Raw genomic sequence first — 6,589 nt, 5'->3', positions numbered from 1 at the left:
CTAAAATTAGGAGTCTATGGAAGTTATAACTGGGATCCACAATTCTTTGCATTATATTCTGGAAACTGCTTCTGTGTCACAATGTGTGGGAATCATTTGTTTCTCTTCTCCTATAGATGACAGCTTTACGCCCATGGTTCAGCGTCTGAAAACTGTGTTTTTACATATTTCCTCAATGTTTACTTTTTAAAGGTGGATCATGAAGTTTCTATAAATCCATCCTGGTAAAAACAGAATTTATTTTCTTTATTTTACTGATGTTCATTAGCTCACTCAATTCACCTACAAAATATATTTTTGGAATAACTTAATTTCAAACTAAATCAGAAAGGAAGCCACAGGAAGAGAAAGGAAGCATTCATTACAATGCATATAAATACAAGTATGAATGGCTTTTATTTAATGAAAGAAAAAACCTCTCTTATACTTGAGTGAGAAATTTAGAGCAGTAGGTTTAATATTTTGAAAATAGGAAGAATTTTCTTTTACCTTTGTCTCTTCCATTACCTAATTCAATAAGTAGGTAATGAAATAGTAAATAAAACCAGCTTTATTCATTTACTAAATTACTATTGGTGAACTTTTCTTTATTTTCCAATATCTGTAGTATGGACACTTTTTTTCTCTATTTAAAAAAAACCTTCCCACATCAAGGAGTAATAAGAATATCTCTAGTATTAATTGCCTGGCTTGCTTTGAGTTGTTCTGGCTTTCTTTTAGAACTATTACTGGAAAATAAATAGGAGTTGACAGAGTCAGTCTAAAACTACCCAAACTGAAAAAATTTAGATACATTTATCCTTCATATATATTCACAGAGTGTCACAACTGCAATCCCTGTTTCCCAAGACAAAATGAGGGAAAAAAGATTATAGGAAGAAGGCACTAAAGAAGCAACCATAAATATCATGTGCATGTAATAACTTCCCATAATAACTGTAATCATTATGTACTACAAACATGTTCTGATAAAAAATAAATAAGGGACAGAATACAAAGAATTTGTTAAGGAAATATTTGAAAACACTAAAAAAGATCACTCATTGTAACATGAGTGAAGAGAAAAATCATTTGTGATACAAAAACGTTTGTGACTGCAATGACAGACAGAGAAACCTTCAGGGAGCCTTATGTTTTCTCTAAAGTATGATAGATAAAATATCGCCTGAGGTCAATTGTTTCAAACCAAGGAGACAGAGAGCTATGGAAGGACAGAATTAATCAATTTTCATTATAAGTAGAAGTGAATGGACAGATAATAGCTTCTCTAGAGAACAAAGGTTAATTTTTCAGACATAAATAATTTTTCCTATGTAATTTATTGTGTCCATTTGAGATTTTTGATCATTAGTTTATTGTGAAAAGCTAATTTGTTAGATAGATTTCTCCTGTAGTACTTGACTGCCAAAGGGGAATGAAATATTAGTTAGATTGCTGGATTTTTAAGGTTGGAGTTTGCCATACAACTTTCATCTCCTTTTTATAACATAAATTAACATTGAAAAAGAACAGACATCTATCTCTGATGAAATTCTGAAGCTAATAATCAGTGAAAAAGATTAAATAATGAGGAAAATAAACTGATGGAGAGATGAGAAAACATTTTTGATAAGTACTAGGGATAGAACTGAGAATCTTCACCTTAAGATACATTTTTAGGTTTTTAATTAATAATCTTTGAGGCATGGTCTCACTGAATTGCTAAAATGCCAGCCTGGGTTTAAACTTGTGATCTTCCTTTCTCAGCTTCCCAGAGTTCTGGGAATACAGGCTGGCCTCACCAAATTTAGCCGAGAAAAACTTTTGTTAGGGAAGAATCCTTTTCTACAATGATCTTTGGATCTGGGAAATATCAGCCTATATACTTTTCCCTATTTACTTAATATTCCTCAGAGTTGATGTTTTCTTTCTGGTAAAAGTGAAGGAAAAAAAAGTTATTTTTACCAATGAAACATAAGGCTTAAAAATCGTTATAAATGGAGGAATTATTATAGGCCATCACTGTCACAAAGTTTCTGCACTAATTTATAAGAGGTATGTGAGAGGCAGTGTGACATGCCTGACAGAACAAAATAATATTTGTCCTTGCTACATCAAAAGGGGCTTTTGCAGGCACATCAAAAGATATCTGAATCCAGTTCTTGAAAAGTCTTTTTCTTCTACATTTTCGTGCTTTACACCATGATTATCATGAAAGTTGCCAATATACTCTTGCAGTACAGGGAATTCCTGCAGCATTGCAGGATAATCACCTCTACATTATCCATCAGTCTTGTATTCTTTCCAAGAATATACTTCTTGAAAAGTATTTCCTTCTGGCTTTTAGAACTAACAGATATTTAAGAAGAACAAATTATTGATGATTCTCATGATTTTATGGAGCAGGGATTGACCATAAAGTCTTTTGAAATGGAGTTTCTAGAGATTTACTGACAAATGGTTTTATTTTTTGAAAGATCTACATAAAAAGATGAAAAACCCCTGGCCATGTTACCTTCACTCTCACACCTGATCCTTGGTTACATCCATATTTAACTATAATTCCCTCTGCCACAGAGCTTATATAAGTACTGGAATCCAACTTAGCCACTATTAACTCTATTTTCACCCAATATATTGTTTACTATTTAACCCTAGAGATAGAATGGAGCAATGAAAGAGAAAAGTAGATTGGGTATTAAAATAAAATATGGGAAGAAAATTTGGATGTTTAGAACTATGAGCCTAAATCACAAGTAGAAATTTAACAGAATAGATGCCAAATGTCACAAGACTGAAAGTAAATAGAAAACTATAGGCAGTAAGTTTCATAATTACAAGATTGCTGCTATTTAATATCAAACCCTATAGTCTAAGCAAGCTCAGGGTTAGAGAAAAGTACTTGTGTGGCAGATAAGATGTGGAGATGAGATTCAGACTTCACTGAGATAAAATCCAATCACAGAATAAGGAAGGTGATTATTCTTTGTCACCAGATGACTCATTTTAACAATAGTATTAATTAACAAAAATAATATTCAAGGAAGAATCTCCAGGAAGCTAACACAGATTAGGAGAGGTCTCTGTGAACTCTGGTTTAAAGAATAATTTTAGTCTCTTAGTGAAAACAGTGCATGACATTTTAATGCCACGGCAATTTAGTCATAAAGAAGTCAAATTTTTAAAGATTTTGATTGCTGTTGTGTTGGTGAAATATCAGGTACATCTTCAGAGATAACAGGAGCAAAGGGAGAAAGACATATAAACGTAGAGTTGAATAAATAACATTTAGCAGTGTTTAACAGTGAAAACTCATCCTATTCAGCATCAACCAAGATGGAACACCTCAGATGCTCTTCCAAAAGTAACAGAACAATGGAAGTGATCACCTTGGATCCTTTTCAACACTAGTAGTTCATAGCTGGTGATAACTTTCCACCATATTGTTCATTTTATTAAGATTTCCCTAAGTCATGTAAAATATGTGATCACTGAACCTCAATCAACATCCACAAGGTTTTACTTGTACTTGATAGACTAAAATCATTCCTTAATTATCCTAAGAAATAAAAGTATTTATTACACAAGCTGGAGAAAAGTATTTGAGACTTGGACTGATCTTCAATACACCCAAGTTTAAAGCCAACCCCACAAAGCCCATCCAAATAATGCCATGGAAATCCTACACTGTGTGGCTTGAACGTGAAAGACAAGAACATCATCAACATTGTAATTATTACTGTGTTCTCAGAAAGGGTGTTTCCATAGATGTGAAACATCTCATTTTATAGTCTTAGGATAAAATCCTCCCCAGCCGATCATTTTCTGAATGGCCATTTGAACATCCTTGTTTCTGAGGCTATACACCACGGGGTTCAACAGTGGAGTCACAGTGTAGGTCACTGTCACTAGCCTGTCTGTGCTGGATGAGTACTTGGTTGATGGCCACAGATAGACAAAGGAGGCACAGCCATAGTGGACAATAACCACGGTGAGATGGGAAGAACAGGTAGAAAAGGCTTTTCGCTTGCCTTCAGCTGATGAAATCCTCAGGATGGCTCGTACAATGAAGCCATAGGAGAAGCAAATGAAAGTCAGGGGGACCGTAAGAGGTAGGACTCCACCAATGAAGATGACTAGCTCATTGATGTAGGTATCAGTACAGGCAAGTCGGATAACTGGTGAGATATCACAGAAGTAGTGGTTGATTTTGTTTGGACCACAAAAAGGAAGTTCAAAGACTAAGAGGGAGCCTAAGAGTGATAACAGAAAACCAATCACAGCACAATCAGCTGCCAGCTGTCCACATACCTCCCAGTGCATAAGAATGGGGTAGCAAAGTGGATGGCAAATGGCAACATAGCGATCATAACCCATCACCCCCGGGATCATACAGTTAGTGATAGCAAAACCAAGGAAGAAAAAACATCTGTGTGGCACAGTTGGTGAATGAGATTGTTCTAAGCAGAGACAACAGATTTATGAGCATCTTGGGCAGGATGACTAAGGTGTAGCATGTCTCAGAGATGGAGAGGACCCCTAGGAAGAAGTACATAGGTATGTGGAGACTGTGATCCAGGTGGATGACAGTAATAATGGTGATATTTCCACTCAGAATAATCATATAGAGTCACAGAAAAAGAGCGAAGAGAATGAGCTGGATTTTTCCAAGACTGGAGAATCCCAACAACAGGAACTCTGTGACAGAAGAGAAATTAGCTTGGTTTACTTGATCCCAGAGATTAACCTAAAGAGAACAGAAACAAACAAACAAACAAAAGAAAAAAAAAAATACCACATAGTGTACCCAGAAAGATGCAGGGAGCTCTACTACAGAGAACAATAAATTAGAAAAGTGACAAGAAGTTATGGTAGGTAGTACCTACTACTGATCATGTCCTTTCATAGCACTGTTTCAAAACACTGTACATTTTTTTCTAATGACCCACCTATGCCTTTTTGGTGATATTTTACCATACTTATTTCAAATAGCTAGTAGGAAAAAAATGAAAATGTTTTATGCAACAGTCCAAGCTCTACCTTTAATTACCAATATAATCCTCTGTGACATTTTTCTTCCTCTACCACATGAACATATGAATAGTACCTCTGCTAGGATTCTTATGATGATTAAAGCACTTTAGCTGGGTGTATGCACATTGTAAGCTTTTAATAAGCATTGGCTTTTGCTACATATGGTGTTTAATTTTCAGCAAGTGGCTAATAGAGTTTTAGGTTTCTTTTTAGATATGCTTTAAATGTGTATCTACCTGAGGTTTTATATTTTTATGCTTAAACCCAACCATTTTACTGTCACCAATCTACTAGACCAACATCCAAATCCAATTCCTATTTAAATTCATTTCTAATGACAATAATACTGTGCTGACTTTATGTTATCCTTTTATCTAATCACATAAACTCTTTGACACTCTTGATAGAGTGGAATTGGAAGGATCCTAGTGAGATTTAGTGCATATTAAGTAGTTCTTGAGACACCCAAAGCTCTCACAGTCAGGTTGGTCAGACACTATTTATCAATCCGTGAAGATGCAGCTGGTCTAGAAACCTGTGGGGTTTGAAGTTTAAATTTTAAAAGGAAATAAATCTAAGCACTCAGGCTGCTCTTCTATATGAGCTATTGTATCTCTTCATCCTATTTTCCCTGGATTTCCAACAGAATTTATTACTGAACTGAGAATACTTGACTTTGGGGGGTTGAAGCTCCTCAAATTTCTTCTTCTTAAAGAGTAGGGCAGGCGTGGTGGCATACACCTATAATCCCAGCACTTGGGAGGCTGAGGTAGGAAGATTGTTGTGAGTTCGAGACCAGCCTGGGCTACAAAGTGAGCTCAAGACCAGCCTGAACTGCATACTAACAGCCTGTCTCAATAAGACAGAAAAAAAAAAAAAAAAGTGGGTAGATTCTCTCCTCTTTATTCAACTAAAATCAAATTTGAATTTAACAAATTGATAAAACCTCCAACAAAATATTTGAAGAAAGCAAAAGCACAAAAGTGAATTACAAAATGAATATCAGTTAGCTAATGTGTTCAACTTGAGAGACCACCTGACAGCTGAGCGCTCACATTCGATGCACTGTTCTTTCACCAGCTGCCATACCTGAGTGTTTTCACTCTGGCTTCCCTCCCATTCAAAAGAAGGCTTAGAGTAGAAGTTATGTTTCATGGTTCTGCTTTACATTCACTTATTGATAAATTAAAATATTTATTGTCAATATTATACAATTTTAAGACTATTCAAGCAAAGAACCATTTTTATCAGTAATGATGCTAAATCGCCTTGCTGTCTTTTTGAATTCTTCTTTCCCAAGGTGCTTAAAAATATGGTAATTTTTCTGCAGAGAGACTATTTCCTTAATTTGCAGCTCTATCTTCTGTGCTGCTCCTCATTGTTTTCCCTTTGCCTGGAAAATCTTTACTCACGTTCCATCCTTTTTTTTGTTTTGTTTTTTTTCCGGTACCAGGAATCGAACTCATGACCTTGCACTTGCCAGGCAGGCCCTGTGCCACTGAGCTAAATCCCCAGCCCCTCATTCTTGATCATTTAATTAGAACCTTCAACCTCATACTGCTCTGCTTTCCAAAGA

The 6,589-nt window shown here is 35.5% G+C and overlaps 1 pseudogene; it reads right to left on the bottom strand.

Moving 5' to 3' along the window:
• Positions 1-3,759: 3,759 nt before the first annotated feature.
• Positions 3,760-6,168, bottom strand: LOC102027165 (annotated as a pseudogene).
• Positions 6,169-6,589: the final 421 nt, after the last annotated feature.

This window comes from Chinchilla lanigera, unplaced genomic scaffold (assembly GCF_000276665.1).
Source record: "Chinchilla lanigera isolate Chin_1 unplaced genomic scaffold, ChiLan1.0 scaffold00067, whole genome shotgun sequence".
Taxonomy (NCBI): Eukaryota; Metazoa; Chordata; class Mammalia; order Rodentia; family Chinchillidae; genus Chinchilla; species Chinchilla lanigera.
Note: the sequence above shows the minus strand (reverse complement) of the source record. Positions and strands in the feature narration are given on the sequence as shown.